General features: G+C 36.5%; 1 pseudogene; it reads right to left on the bottom strand.

Annotated features, from left to right (window-relative positions):
- Positions 1-339: 339 nt before the first annotated feature.
- LOC138159184 (fructose-bisphosphate aldolase A pseudogene) overlaps positions 340-16,344 on the bottom strand; it is a 48,140-nt pseudogene continuing 32,135 nt past the window's right edge.

Raw genomic sequence — 16,344 nt, 5'->3', positions numbered from 1 at the left:
GTTGGCATATTCTATGATCGAACTTCATGTGATACTTAGACTCACATTCTTTATTGTGATCTTGGGTGCTATAAATATTGCTTTGGTGCTACAGTGTTATTTCTTTCTATCTCTTCTTACTGGGTTTTGCTGGCAGTATATAAAAATTCTGATGCTTTATATATTACTTTGTTTTTCATTCTGCAACTTTGTTAACTTTAAAAAAATAAATTATTGTTATTAAAGTTGTTTATTGGAAAAGTGGGCTTGAGAGGTCATTAGATTCATCAAAGAGCAACAATACCACACTATGAGGGATGACCTGGAATGTTAATGAGTACCCAGGTGGAAGGCCTTGATTTAGCTAGTTGGCTGGTTAGAGACAAAGAGAAACTTGCTGGCTGCAAATCTTGACTTTCCACTTGACGTATACTTGCCTTGAGCATTAGGTTATTAGCTATGGCTTGCTTAATATATTCCTCTATGGAAGCCTGGACATTTTCTTTCTTACCACCCTAGGTCTTGAAGGCAGATGCCTTCAGGGCTCAGCTATAAGAAAAAGTCAGAGCCTGTGGTTTATGGAAGGAGCAGGTGTTGATGGCATTGAGATTGATGGAGGTAACCTCTTCTCTCTGACCCCAAGACAAGGAGGTGATACTAGCGACTGCAGGAAGCATAGTCCCACAAAGGGCAGTTGCAACAGCCGTTATAATCTTCTCATGTGAGTATTTCTGGGTACAGGCATGGTCATAGGTGACCATCTTAGGTTTCAGTAAGGTCCCTTCCAGATAGACATCGTGGTCACTCAGAGCTTTGTAGACAGTAGCCAGGACCTTCTCAGTGACATACTGAGTATTCTCCATCAAGGAGGATCTCTGACTCCAAAATGGGGACATTGGTGTTCTGCTGGCAAATGTTGACATGTTGGGCCAGCACATTGAAATTGTCCATAATGGCAAGTGGGGAATGTGTATTAACCCCAGTCTTCAATCCACAATTCCACTTGACAAAGTCAGCTCCATCCTTCTTATCACGGGCACAGCACTAACTCAGCCCATTCGCTCCTTGGGTGGTAGTCTCACTATTTGTCACTGTCAAGGGCACTATACATTTGTCTACCTTGACAGGCACCATGTCACCCTTACCTTTATGACTTTGGGTAAGGGATGGTCATCATTGGTTTTCTGGTAGAGTGTCTCATGGAAAAGGATAGCACCTCCAGTATAGGAGTTCATTCTACATCATCTGCTGTCAGAAGTTACTGCTTATATGGGTTCTCAGTTCTAGTGGATTGTAGCTGCTTTGCAATGTTACCAGTAGACTCATCTGCTGCCAAGATTCCATTCCCCAAAGCAATAATTCAGTGAACTATACCAAACATTTCTTTTGCTATGGTGGAAGTGCTGGGTATTGGAAAGGTATGTTTTCCTTGACTATGCTAGTAGTTTCTGGCAGGAAGTAGGCTGCTTATTGTGGAAAACCAAACTTCTGCACTTTCCTAATATGAATGTTTCCTATTGAACTCGGGAGGTGGTAAAGTTTTTACTTATTATAACCAGTTTTTGTTTTAGTTGATTCTTTAGGACTCTCTGATTATACCACATCATTTTCAAAGAGCAATAGTTTTGTTTCCCAAATGCTTATTTTTATTCTGCCACATATATATATATATATATATATATATATACATATATATATATTCATATTGCTATAGCAAGTACTTATAGTAAAATACTGAATAATAGACCAGTAAGGAATATCATCATTTTTTTCTGCCATCGAATTGGGAAGGCATTAAATTTATCACTGTTACATATATTTCATGGCTGTTTTAGGTAGATACTTCTTATAATTTTAAGGAAAAATCCATTTATAAATATGTTTGCTCTTGATTTTATACAAACACTTTAATTTTAAGAAAGGTTCCGTTAATTCTTATGATTTTCAGCTTTTTTCTTAAATAGGAAAGAGGGTTGTACTTTGCCAGCTTTTTCTGCATCTATTGAAATAATCACTTGATTTTTATTGTTTTTGTTATTGATATGGTCAATTATGCTTTTATTTTGTCAAATATTGAATAAGTTCTTCATCCCTGGTGTAAATCTCAACTGGTCATAGTACATAATCTTTGTGATATAATGCTATAACATCTTTGATAGTATTGAATTTGCACTTTTTACAGCAATATTAAATAAAAAATTTGGTCTATAGTTTCTTTTGATGTCTTTTCTCTTCCTGGTTTAACAATCAAAATCTTAATTATGTCATAATCGGCAAGACTCTGTTACCTATTTTTTAAAAATAGTTTGTGCAGTATTGGACTTGATTCTTCCCTTACATGTTTGATAGAATTCACTCATAAATTTATATGATCTTGGGATTTTTTCTTAGGGAATTCATTTAGGACTTTTTCAATTTATCATTTTCGAAGATGTTTTTGTTGTTCCATAGTTTCAGTAATGCCCAACTTTTTCTGACGTGATTTGGGGTTTTCTTGATTAATACCCTGGAGTGGTTTGCCATTTCTTTCTCCCACTCATGAAACTGAAGCAAACAGGGTTAGGTGACTTGATTATTATCACACAACTAGTAATTGTCTGAGGACAAATCCCAGCCCAGATCTTCTTGACTCCAGGCCTTGCATTCTATTCACTGCACTACCTTGCCTATCTTTCCTGAGATATAATTTTGTTTTTTGGTCAATTGATTTTTAGTCGTGTTGGACATGCATGACTTGATGGGGTTAAGGCTCTGGGAACACCCCTGAATCTTCCACTTGATCTGGCATTAGCCTGAGGCCATAAGCCTTCCATTTTCACAATTCCCAAATCTGTTACCCTTAGCATAGCCCTCCATTGTCTGTTATCAGGTAGCATTCAGCTACTTCCCACCCTTGATCCCATTCCCTTGGTTCCTGGAGTTTGACTTCAGTCCCATCAACATCCTCCTTAGACTTCTCCTCAAGACCCTCCCCAAACCCCTAGATCCCTCCCACAATCTTTCAGTATGTAAGATCCATCTTAACTCCATGAAGAGGCAGGCATTCAATATAGCTCTGACTCAGTCTATGTCAGATTGTTTTGGCCTGCTTGTCAATACAACTGTCACAAAAGCTTTGTCTCCTTAAGAGTCTACCCATAATGGCAAATCTTTAGTAAACTTTATTTTCTTTCACTAAGAGAAGTCTTGAGTTAAATTCATTCCACAGGACCCGGTGTGTTGTGATTTTGGGGTCTTGAGGGCCTCTGCACCCAAATCTCAACATTTGTGTCCCTCTTTGAGATTTTATTAACAAAGACCATGTAGTGGTTTGTTAATTCCTTTTCCAGATTATTTTACCCATGAGGAAACTAGGGCAAATAGCATTGAGTGGCTTGCCCAGGTTCACATAGCTAGTAAGTGTCTGAGTTCAGATTTGAACTTGAGAAGATGGAGGCCTGGCTATCCATGAACTACCACAGTTAGATGCCCCTTTCCTAAGGTGGGTTATTTAAATATTGTCTCTTCTGTTAATCTGGACAGTTTTTAATTTTATAAATATTTGTCCATTTCACTTAGGTTATCAGTTTGACTGGCATACAATCAGGCAAAATACCTACCAATAACTGTTTAATTTCATATTCATTGACAGTGCATTCTCCATTTTTATTTTTATTATTGATAATTTCATTTTCCTCTGTCTTTTCTTTAAATCAAATTTAAAAAAATGTTTATCTATTTTTTACTTAAAAACAATAAACAAGCTCCTAAATATATATATATATATATGTGTGTGTGTGTATATATAAATAATATATATGTATATATAAACAAAAATACATATATATATACATATGGTTTTTATTTTCAATTTTATTAATTTTCAGGATTTTATTTTTGTATTCAATTGGAAACTTTTATTTTTTCATTATCCTAGTTTTTTTAGTTGCATGATTCATTCACTGGCCTATTTTATAATTGATTATTTTTAGAGAAATGATTAGTAGCAACCAATGATTTGGAGAGATCCAGAGTTCTCCACTTTTTTTTAAAGTCCTCATTTCCAGTTCAAACTCTAAAGGCAAGACTGATAATAGATAGTATTAACATTATCTTCAATCTAGGTAATGGTACCTCACTTTATTTATAAGAAATTTAAATTAAGATGAGGCAGGACATATGGATATTTTTGTCTAGATTTTCTCAAGGCTGGGGGAATTTGAAAGTAAATGAAATTAACTAAATCATTAGAATATCCCCTCCTTAGAACAGGTCCACCTCTTATTATAATATTCATTCTCTCTTATTAGTTGTTAACCAATCAGAGTTGATTGTTACTCTTAGGAACACCCACCCTTACAGGGCATATAAACTGTGTGACCATTTCATCTTCTGTCCAAGGCAGTCAGTCAGATTTTCATTCTTTTTATTAATAACATGCTAGTATTATTAATGAAATGATTAATTAGGCAGAAATTTTGTCTCTTGAACTCTTCAAACATCACATTTTAGAGGTATAATTTTTCCCCAAAAACTTCTTGGACTACAAATACCCGTATTTTTGTATTTTGTCTCATTGTTGTCATTCTTCAAAATGAAATTGCTACTTGATTTATTCTTCAACTTGCTTATTTGCAAAATACATCTCTTAGTTTCAAATTAATTTTCAATTTATGCTAAGACACCCTTGAATGTAACTTTATTGCAATTTGATCTGAAAAGGATGTAATTAATATTTCTCCTATTCAAAATTTAATTGTGAAGTTTTATGTTATGTACAATATTGCTGAATATGTCATGTATATCAGAGAAAAAGATACATTCCTTTCCATTGTCACTTAATTTTCTCCAGAGTTTTATCATATATAACTTTTTAATAAGATTCTTTTCATCTCTTTAGCATCTTCCTTATTTATATTATAGATAAATTTATCCAGTTCTAAGACAGGAAATTTGAAGTTCCCCACAATTATAATTTACTGTTCATTTTTTCTTGCAATTAATATAACTTTTCCTTTAAGAATTTGGATGCTGTGCAATTTGTTTAGTATTGATATTGCTTCATTGTCTATGATGCCTTTTTTCAAGTTGTAGTTTCTCTGCTTATGCCTTTTAATTAGGTCTGTTTTGGCCTTTGTTTTGTCAGAGATTATTATTGCTATACCTGCTCTTTTTACTTTTTTTGAAGCATAATAGATTCTCTTCCAGTCCCTCATCTTAATTCTATGGGTGTTTCTCTGTTTCAAATATGTCCCTTGTGAACAACATATTGTTGAGTTCTGGTTTCTAATCTATTCTGCTATCTGCTTCCATTTTGTAAGTGAGTTCATTCCATTCACATTGATAGTTATAGTTAAGTGTGTTTTTTTTCTCCTTTTTTCTTATTTATCCTCCTTTTTCTGTGTCTCTGCTTCCATGTCTCTCTGTGTCTCTGTCTCTTTTTTTGTCTCTCTTTGTGTGTTTGTGTGTGTGCATAGATAATAAAAGTAATATTTTTGTACATATGTCTCCTTTTCCCTTTTTTATGATCTCTTTGGGATATAGACCTAATAATGGTGTTACTTGATCAAAGGGTATAAACATTTTTATTTCCCTTTGGGAACGATTCAAAATTACTCTCAAGAATGGTTGGAGTAGCTCATAATTCCAACAACAATACATTAGTGTTTCAATTTAACCATATCTTCTCCAACATTTATCATTTTCATTTTGTCATATTACCCAATTTAATAGCTGTGAGGTTTTACTTCAAAGTGATTTAAATTTTCATTTCATTAATCAATTGTGATTTAGAGTATTCATATGATTCATATAATTACAACTAGCTTTAATTTCTTTATCTGAAAACTTACTGTTCACCTACTTTGCCAATTGAGGAATGAATTGTATTCCTCTAAATTTCATTTAAGTCTCTATATATTTGAGAAATGAGTGCTTTATCAGAGACCCTGGTTCTAAAAATTGTTTCCCATTATTTCTGTTTCTCCTGTTATCTTGGTTGTATTATTTTTGTTTGGTTGTGGTCATTAAGTACAAATGGTACATTAATTGAGCATAGAAGTTCTTAGTTTTGTGATAGAACCATCCTATTTCCTCACTTCTCTGGCAGTTATTCCTGGGCTATTTTATAATGCTTTTGGTGAAAAATAGTATAGCATGAACAGTGGAACCAAGATGGTAGTGTATAGGCAGCAACCCAGCTGAACTCTTCTGATATTCACCTTCAATTGATTATAAAATAATACCTCCAAACAATTTTTTTGGAGCAGCAAAATCAACAAAAGATAAAAGTAAGTAGATGGCAGAGTAGAAATGGGACTTCCACATGACTCCAGCTTCTACCTCCTCCAATTGATATAAAAAATGACTCTACAACCTTTGAATCCACAAAATGACAGAGAAGCTAACCTCCTGCTGAAAACAACCCATCAGGCTAGCAGGAAGTGGTCAGCAAAGCATTCTGGGAGCCAAGACCAGGCCCACTTGAGCCCGAGGTTTTAGCCTCAGGGTGGGCAAAGCCAGCCGCTAGCTGGAGGGACTTCAGATCACCAGCAGCTGTGGAAGTTTTCCAGAATTATCAAACCATAGATGCCAAGGACAAAGTGAGAGGTCCGTGCATTGTGGACTTTGTGAAGCAGGAGTTTGGGAGTGAGGTCCAGCCTTTGCCCCTAGAAGGAAAAGCTGCTGAGGCATTGTGGCCATGTAGCTGCCTCCAGATGTCAGCTTCAGCTACTGGCTTGCAGATTGTAGGGGGACTAAGCAACCAGTCAGAGGCATAAAAAAACTCTTGTTTAACCTGCTTGGATGTGGATTGCGGTCTAAGGTGGATGTCATGGGGTGTTTGACCAGCATGACAGAGCATGTGGAGGCTCAGAGAGGGCATGCAACTAACAACTTGAGCAGCTGTGAAAAACCCAGTGATTTGGGACAAAGCTCCCCCTCTGGTGGCAGAATCCTACTGTGGCAAAAAAACTCAAAAGTCAAGTGATTGAGGGGCAACATGAGCAAGCAAATGAAGCAAAGCAAGCAGAGCAATCCACATTCACATTCCTATTATGGGGACAAAAAGTTTCAAAACATGGAACAAGAGGAAGAAAGCAAAGTCAGAACTACTGCACCAAATGATTCCCAGAAAAATAGACAGTACTTACAGGCCATAGAGGATCCTAAGAAGGATTTTGAAAACCAAATAAGAGAAGTGGAGGAAAAATTGGGAGGAGAAATGAGAATGATGCAAGAAAATTATGAAATAAGAGTCAACAACCTGACTAAAGAAAATAACACCTTAAAGATAGAATAATTCAAATGGAAAAAGAGGCTCAAAAAACCAATGAGGAGAAGAATGCCTTAAAAAGCTAAACTGGCTAGATGGAAGAACAAATCTCAAAAACTCACTGAAGAGAATGATTCCTTCAACATTAGAATGAGCAAATGGAAGTTAGTGACTTTATGAGAAATAGAAGTACTGTTAAACATATCCAAACTAATAAAAAAAATAGAAGGCACTGTGAAATATCTCATTGGAAAAACCACTGACATGGAAAACAGAATCAGGAGAGACAGTTTAAAAATTATTGGATTACTTGAAGCCATGATAACAAAAAGAACCTAAAAATCATCCTTCAAGTAATTCTCAAGGAAAATTGCCCTGATGTTTTAGAACCAGAGGGCAAAGTGGAGGTTGAAAGAATCCATGAAGCACATTCTGAAGAAAAGATCCCAAAATGAAAATGCCTAGGAATATTATAGCCAGGTTCTGGAAATCCCAGATCAAGGAGAAAAATATTATAAGCAGCCAGGAAGAAGCAATTTGAATATTGTGGAAACAAAATCAGGACAACACAGGATCTGCATTTTCTATGCTGAGGGATTGAAGGGATTGGGATATGATATTCCAGAGGTCAAAGGATTCGTAATTAAAACCAAGAATCACCTACCCAGCAAAACTGAGTATTATGTTTCAGGGGAAAATATGGCCATTCAATTGAATAGAGAATTTCAAGCATTCTTGATGAAAAAACCAGAGTTGAATAGAAAATTTGACATTCAGACAAGAAGCAAGAGAAGCATGGGGAGGTAAACAGGGAAAAGAAATCATAAGTACCTTATCAGATTTGTACTACTTACTTTCATACATGGAAAAATGGTAATTGAAACTTTTCTCAATATGAGAATAGTTGAAGGGAATAGAAATGTGTGTGAATATATACATAAATATGTATATATTTATACAAGTATACATTTATATATATGTATGTATACATACATATATGAAGAGGAATATAATTAGAAGAAATGGATAGAGCCAGAATGGGGTTAACCATATCATATAGAAAAGGCAAGGGAAAATGTTTACAATGGAGGGGAAGAACAGGAAGGCAAACAGAATTGGTGAACCTTATTCTCATTGAATTTGGCTTAGGGATTGAAGGACATATACACTAAATGTGGTATCTAAACCTACTGGAGAGTATAGGGGAAGGGGATGAGAGGAATGATGATGGAAGGGAGGGCAGGCTGGGGGGAGGGAAGTTGGAAGCAACCACTTTTGAAATGGGACAGGATCAAAGCAGAGAATTGAAAAAGTTGGAGGTGGTATAGAATGGAGGGAAATATAGTCAGTCTTTTACAATATATCCACTATGGAAATGTTTTGCATACCTACACATGTACAACCTATATTGAATTGCTCATCTTCCAAGTAAGAGTGGTTGACGAAGGAGGAAGGAAATGAATTTAGTATTCAAAGTTTTAAAATCAAATTTATATATATATATACATATATTTGCATATATATATACATATATATATACTATTATTAATGTCATTTTACATGTAACTGGCAAATAAGATATATAGGCACTGGGACATAGAGATCCACAATTCCCTACTGTTAAATTGGAGGGGGGATGGGGGAAGTTGTGGGAGAGAGCAAATTGGAGGAGGTATATCCAGTGAGATCGCTATTTTGGGGTGGTGGGTAGGGGAAAAATAGGGAGAAAATTTGCAACTCAAAATGTTAAAGAAATGAGTGATGTCAACTAGAACTTAATAAAGCATTTTATAAAGTATAAATAAATAAATAAATAAATAGATAGATAAATAAATAAATAAATAAATAAATAAATTCAATCATTAAAAAAAATGAGTGAGATATTTTTTTCAGACTAAGAAAACTTAAGAACTCAGCAAAAGAATTCTGTGACACTGAAGGCTCCTTTTGGGGTGCTACAGCAATATTAACATTTACTCTTGGAGCCAGCAGCTATAGTGGTAGTAAAAGTAGCTTTGAGAGCTCTTAGCCTAGGGGTGGTAATGGGGTCACACAATTGGTTAGAAAGTAATTAAGGAGGACATTTTGCTGACACTGATTTTAGCAGGTACTACCTAGCAACTCTGTGTTCCATATCTACTTCTGTGTTGTAATGCTAGGGTGGAATGCAGGGTTTCTGGTATTGTGCAAAAGAGGAGGGGCCCTCATCACAGTTCGAAAGCAGAATGGAACACTAGCACTCATAGTCACAGAAGAGGCAGGGACTTTGGCACATTTCCAGAGCCCAGAGGAACACTACTATTTGAGGACAAGTACACAAATGAATAGTGACACATCTCTCCCCAGAACATACCACTTCAGATGCACCAAAAATTACAACCCCCAGAACTAGTTTTTAAAATAGCAGCTTAGAAAAATCTAAAGTAGGGGTGGGGCTAAATGGTCCCTGGAGTCAGGAGGATCTGTGTTCAAATCCACCCTCAGATACTTAACACAAAACTAGCTGTGTGACCTTGGGCAAGTCACTTAACTGCAATTGCACTACCTTCCCCCCTCCAAAAAGCAAAAAAAAAGTCTAAATCTGGGGCACTGCCTTTTCACTCCCAAATCAGTAGAGCCCAGTTTTAATATAAAGTTCAAAGTCTAGAATTTGGCTGGAAAAATTAGCAAATGTTACTATAATGGCAGGGAAGAACAGCATGTAAATTCAGAGGAAGACAGCAATGTGAAACAACTATAAGCAAAGCCTTCCAAAAATGCTAATTACACCAAAGACCAACAAGAATTTCTGGAAGATTAAAGAAAAAGTTATGTAGAAGAGGAAAAAAATAAATAAATGAAAGTTATGCAAGAAAATTATAAAAAAAGAAAATTAACAGCTTTTTAAAACACAGTTTAAAAAATTAATTGACCTATTGGATAAAAAAAATTCAGTGAAAAAAAACTCCTTAATATGTAGAATTGACCAAATGAGGGGAAAAGATGCAAAGCTCACTTAAGAAAGTTATCTTTTAAAACTGTAAGCAAAAAAGTACAAGTTAATGATTGCATGGACTAACAAGAAACCCAATAGTCAAAAGATCAAAAGAAAGAAGAAAATGTAAAATATCTCATCAGAAAAACAACTTTGAAAATAGTTTGAGAAGAGTTAATTTAAGAATTATTAGACTACTTGAAATCTACAGTCATAAAGGAGTGGAGACATTATATTTCAAGAAATTATTAAGCAAAAATTTCCCCAAAGACTAGGACCCAGAAGTTAAAATAGAAATTGGTAGAATCCACTGATCATTTCTTGAAAGAGAACCAAAGAAATAAAAACTCCCTAGAGCACTATAGCCAAATTCCAGAACTTTCAGCTCAAAGAGAAAATGCTGTAAATACCATAAATAAATACTTTAAATGTGATGTAGCCAAAGACAGCATCACACAAAATTTTGTGAATTGCACATTAAAGGAGGAGAGGACACTATTGTTCATATAATTTTGGTTAAGGGGAAGATCTTTATCATTCATTAACTGGCCCATGTGACCTATTTAAGTAACAAGGAATCTAAGTCACATGAGTGTGTAAAGCCTGTGGTGGGAGGAGATTGCCACATGGTTGGAAGAGGAAGGGGTGGAGAAAAGCTGAGAGGAAGTTGGTCAGTGTAGTTAGCGCTGAGGGAGAGAGAGGAAGCAGGCAATCAACTATGAGTGCTTGTTTGTTGGAAGGCTCTGTCAGGGGAAAGACTTGGGGATGATGGTGTCCTCTGCATTGTTATTTTTGTATAGATTTCTTTGTTGCTAAGATGGATTTGGCTTTCTAGTGTTTGGATTTGGATTTCTGGTGTTTGAACAAATTATTTGGTTCTCTTTTCCGTGTGGAGAGTTTGTTATATTGTGTGATTCAGAATTACACCAGCATACTCATAGAAGTCACAGGTGCTATGGATATCATATTGGCACTACATTTGGTGATGAGAATGGGGTCATGAAATATCAGGCCTTAATTTATAGGCAAAAGGGGTTTAGAGAGAGAAATGGATGTCCCAGGATGAGTGGATTTACCTTCTTCCTCCCTATAAAGAAAATGGACTAAAAGCCCAGAGCTCTGAAAACTGGAAATTGAGGCTGCAGAAGGAAAACCCAGAAATTTAGAAAGATGTTTATAATCAATACCAATAGAACTGGGGAAGGCAATGTCATGGTATGTAAAAGAGGCCAGGCCTTATTTACAAGTTATCATATTATATTTAAAAGCAGAGACGAACTGCTTTAAGGGAGTTAACTGGTTAGCATGGGAATCTTATTTATACCACAGCATTTTGTCTATCATTTAAAAGAGCAAGCTAGTCAATTAGCAAAAGAGGGGGCTTTTGTAAGTTTGGCAAAGAAAAAGATGAAAAATAAATTAACAAAAGGGATGTGCATGTCCTTGCTCAGGCTAGGCGTAATTGGGGCCATGATGATTGCCAGGAGAATTCATGGGAGGAAAATGAAACAAAATTAGATGAGGAGGATATTATGAGTGCAAATGTTCACCCCATAGTAAGAGAAAGAAGAATCAGGGAGGAGCACATTGTGTTTAGGGAAGTAATTGAGGATTTTACTCAGCAGTAGGTCACTGATTTATTCAGTTGATTCACCCAAAAGATGGAAGAATCATTAGTGTCTTGGATGATGGATGAAGGTGCTCGAGGGGGGGGGGTATCAAAAATAATGTAGATTACTTGAAATTTATAGATATTTATCAGAATCCTTTTGTACATCAACCTTTTAGGGATCATAATATACGAGGAGGTAACAATATGACCAATCTGTAAGCTTTAGAAACTTAAAGGAAGGAGTAGCTTGGTGGGGCAGTGAATAGAGTACCACTGCCAATGGAGTCAGGACGACCTGAGTTCAAAACCAGCATAAGACACTTAACACTTATTAGCTGTGTAACCTTGGGCAAGTCACTTAACCCAAGTTGCCCTGCTTTCCCCCTTCCAAAAATAAAAAAAGAAAGCTAAAGGAATAGGTAATGAAGACTCGAATTATGATGGAAAACACAAATGTGTATCATGATATCCCTTAGCATTGACTCATAGAAATATCATCATAAAAATGACTCCTCCTGCTTTTAAGCACCTAATTTTGAGGCTACTTATTGGGGAGATAGGGCACTCTCTTTCTTTTTTTTCACATTGCCTTCTATTTTTTCATTTGTTTGGACCTGTTTAACAGCATCTTGATTTCTCATAAAGTCACTAGCTTGCATTTGCTCCAATCTAATTCTGAAGGAATGATTCTCTTTAGTGAACTTTTGAGATTCTTTTTCCATCTGGCAAATTTGGCTTTTCAAGGAATTCTTCTCCTCATTGTCTTCTTGAACCTCTTTTGCCATTTGAGTTAGTATATTTTTAAGGTTATTTTCTTCAGTCAGGTTGTGGACTCTTATTTTTAATTGTCTTGCATCATTCTCATTTCTCTTCTGAATTTTTCTTCCACTTCTCTTATTTGGTTTTCAAAATCCTTCTTAAGCTCCTCTATGGCCTGTAAGCAGCATATTATTTTTTTTTGGATGCTTCTGGTGCAGAAGTTCTGATTTGCTGTCTTCCTCCTATTCCATGCTTTGATCCTTTTTATGGAAAAGGAGTCCAAAGTTGGATTACTGTTCTTGCCTTGCTTCCCTTGTTTGCTCATGTTGCCACTCAATTACTTGACTTTTGAGCTTTTTGCCACAGTAGAACTCTGCTACCAGAGGGGGAGCTTTGTCCCAAATTGCTGGGTTTTCTCAGCTGCTGGATCTATTAGTTGGGTACCTTCTCTGAATCCTCCCCACACTCTGGCAAACTGGTCATGCACCTCAGGACCTCCACCATAGACCACTAACCAGATCCAAGCAGGTTAAAGCAAGAGTGATTACCACTCAGACTGGTTGCTTGGTCCCTCCACAACATGCAGGCCAGGAGCTGAAGCCAGCACGTGTTGGTGACTGTAATACCATGGATCCTCAGATGCTTCTTGCCCTGGGGACAAAGGCCAACCCCACTCCTGAATTCCAATGTCCCAAAGTCCACACTACACTGACCTCACACTTTGTCCTTTGCGTATATGGGTTGATAATTTTGCAAACTGCCACAGCTGCTGGTGATTTGAAGCCCCTCCATCTGATGGCTGGTTGTGCCTCTCCTGAGGCTAAAACCTTCAGCTCACTTGGGGTTGGGCTCAGCTCCCAGAGAACTGTGCTGGCTGCTTCTTTCTGGCCTGCTGGGCTGTGCTCAGTGAGAGGTTAGCTTCTCTATGTCATTTTGTGAGTTCTGTAGCTCCAAAGTTTGTTCAGAGTCCTAGGGCACTCTCTTTCAGAGGTGCTAGATAAGATTTCACAGTTAGGTGACTTTGGAGAATGGGAGAAAGATAAATTTCCTCAAGTGATAAAAGAAAATTGCCAGACTATTCATAGTCAGATGGGATAGACAAGAAAAGAATTGTTTACTGCTCTAGTGAGAGCTGGCTAAGATTTTGGAAAAATTAATGGTATTCCAACTAATGAGCTATATAAAATGTACTCAGATAAGGGGCTTAATATTAGATGGAAGGGGGAAGTAAGACCTACTCCTACAGATCCTCCCAAATTATTGTATCCAAGTTGGTTACACCTTTGGGGAGAATAGGAAATTGGCCAAGCCCCACTTCAGATTAAAGAAATATACAGACCATATCAGAGACCCTGTATCAATCTCACCATATATTGGAAAAACAGATCAAATAGTGTAACTAAGGCATTAATAGATCCTGGGGTGAAGCCCTTCCTTGTACATGGGAAACTTGATAAATTCAAATATAGAACTCTTGTTACTATCACAAGACTGGGAGAGGCTGACATATCAGTCAAAAAAGTTAAATTAATGATGAAAATTGGAAAATTACTTAAGAAAGAATATATCATCGTAACTATACCAATTCCCCAATACATCATTGGAATAGATATATTAAGAGGTATGACTCAAAATTTACCTGAGTAGAGAAATCAATTTGAAAGAAGGAAGATAGGAATTAATACAGTTTAGTGGGAAAAATTAAAATGGACCCAATCACTACCTGAACCTTTTGAAGTAATTACTTTAAAGCAGTATTGTGTGCAAGGTGGGCAAGATGAAATTACCAATAATATAAAGGAATATATTAAGGCAGGAGTGTCAGTCCCTGCAACCACATTATGAAATAATCCTGTCTGGTCAATATGAAAGTCAGATGGGATGTGGAGAATAGCAGTGGATTATAGACAATTGAATAAGGTGACCCCCCGGCTTGTATGTTGCTCCTTCAGATACCGTTAATAGAAAAGATCCAGAAATATGATGGGACATGGTAGACAGTTATTGATTTTAAAATACTTTCTTTACTCTCCCAATACATTCTAAAGAATGGGGCCAGTTTGCTTTTGCTTGGCAGGACAAACAATATACTCTTACCTGCTTTACATAAGGATATCTGCATAACCTCACTATTTGTCATAAGATTGTGGCTGAACATTTGGATGAAGTAGAGCTACCTGGTGTACAGTTTATCCATTAAATAGATGATATTATGATGCAGGGGGAAAAAAGTAAAAGAAGTGGACAAGAGTTTGACACTTTTAATTGAGTATACGAAAAGCAAAGAGTGGGAAATTAACCCTGCAAAGATTAAAGGGTTAGCTCAAAACATAAAATTTGGGGGTATCCAATGGAATGAAGGTCTGGGAGAGATTCTCCTGCAAGCCTGACAAAAGATTCAGGATTTTCCTATCCCTACCAATCAGAAGGAGGCCCCAAAATGTATATGATTATTTGTATCTGCATTTGGAACAGAGTTTGAAACCTTTATATAAAATTACCAGGAAGAAATATGAATTTGATTGGAGACTTGAGCAGTGCAAAGTTTTTGAAGAAAACAAGGCTGATATAAATTTGGCCCTAAATTTTTTTTTGCATTTTGGAGAGGGGAAGGAAGGCCAATTGGGGTTTAATGACTTGCCCAAGGTCACACAGCTAGTTTGGTGTTAAGTGTCTGAGGCCGGTTTTGTACTCAGGTCCTTCTGACTCCAGACCCAGTGCTCTATTGACTGTGCCACCTACATGCCATTGCCCCTAGATTCATGGTCTATGAAAAATGTCCTGATGGAATTACAAGTGATTATACAGGATGAATATGCAAATTGCAGTTTATCCTTAGGATTTTGGTCTAGGAAACTTCCTTCATCTTTGGTTCAAAGTATCCATCTTGAAAAGCAGTTGTTAGTTGCATATTGGAATTTGTTAAATACTAAACAACTGAATCTGGGTTACAAAGTAATATTGAGGCCTGGAATCCCAATTATGACTTGGTTAATGAGTACCACAGCTTCTCACAGAATTGGACAAGCACAAGTGGCTAGCATAATAAAATGGAAATGGTTTATTCAAAATAGTTCTAAAACAAGCAAAAGTGGTTTGCACTCTACATGAATCTATTGCAAACATAGGTATTTAGGGAAATGATGCATCCCCTGACCAAAGCAATTTTTGGTACAGTCCTTGGTAAAATGGAATGAGGGATATGATGGATTAACTGAAAAAAAAAAGAAACACGAATGGTTTACTGATGGGACAGCAAAATATTTGGGCCATTAAAGACACTGGAAAGTGATAGCCTATAACCCATATAACTAGGCAAACTTTGGAAAGTACTGGGACAGGTAGACATAGTAAATATAGTGACATTATGGCAATCCATCAAGTCATTAAAACAGAACAATGAGGACAAGTGTAACGTATTTACTGATTCATGGGCAGTAACTAATGGGTTAGTGATGTTTATGCCAGCATGGAAAACACCAAATTTGGAACTTCATGGCAAAAAAAATATGGGGCAAAGAATTAGGGGAAGATATATGGGACATGTCTTTCATTATGAATTTGTCAGATTTTCATGTAGATGCTCATGTTCACACCAGAACATTAGTGCAAAGCACATCCTGATCAACTAGCAAAGATTGCTTCTCAACATATTGTCGCTACTCTGACACTAACTGATGATCCAACACTAACAAAATGTCCCATCAAATGACCAACCATTTAGGGGTCCAGGGTACACACCAGTGGGAATAAATTGAGGTATTAATA

This window comes from Petaurus breviceps, unplaced genomic scaffold, assembly GCF_028583685.1.
Source record: "Petaurus breviceps papuanus isolate PSGF00001 unplaced genomic scaffold, PetGlider_PUasm1.0 175, whole genome shotgun sequence".
Taxonomy (NCBI): domain Eukaryota; kingdom Metazoa; phylum Chordata; class Mammalia; order Diprotodontia; family Petauridae; genus Petaurus; species Petaurus breviceps.
The sequence above is the reverse complement of the archived record's forward strand: the minus strand, read 5'-3'. Positions and strand labels throughout refer to the sequence as shown.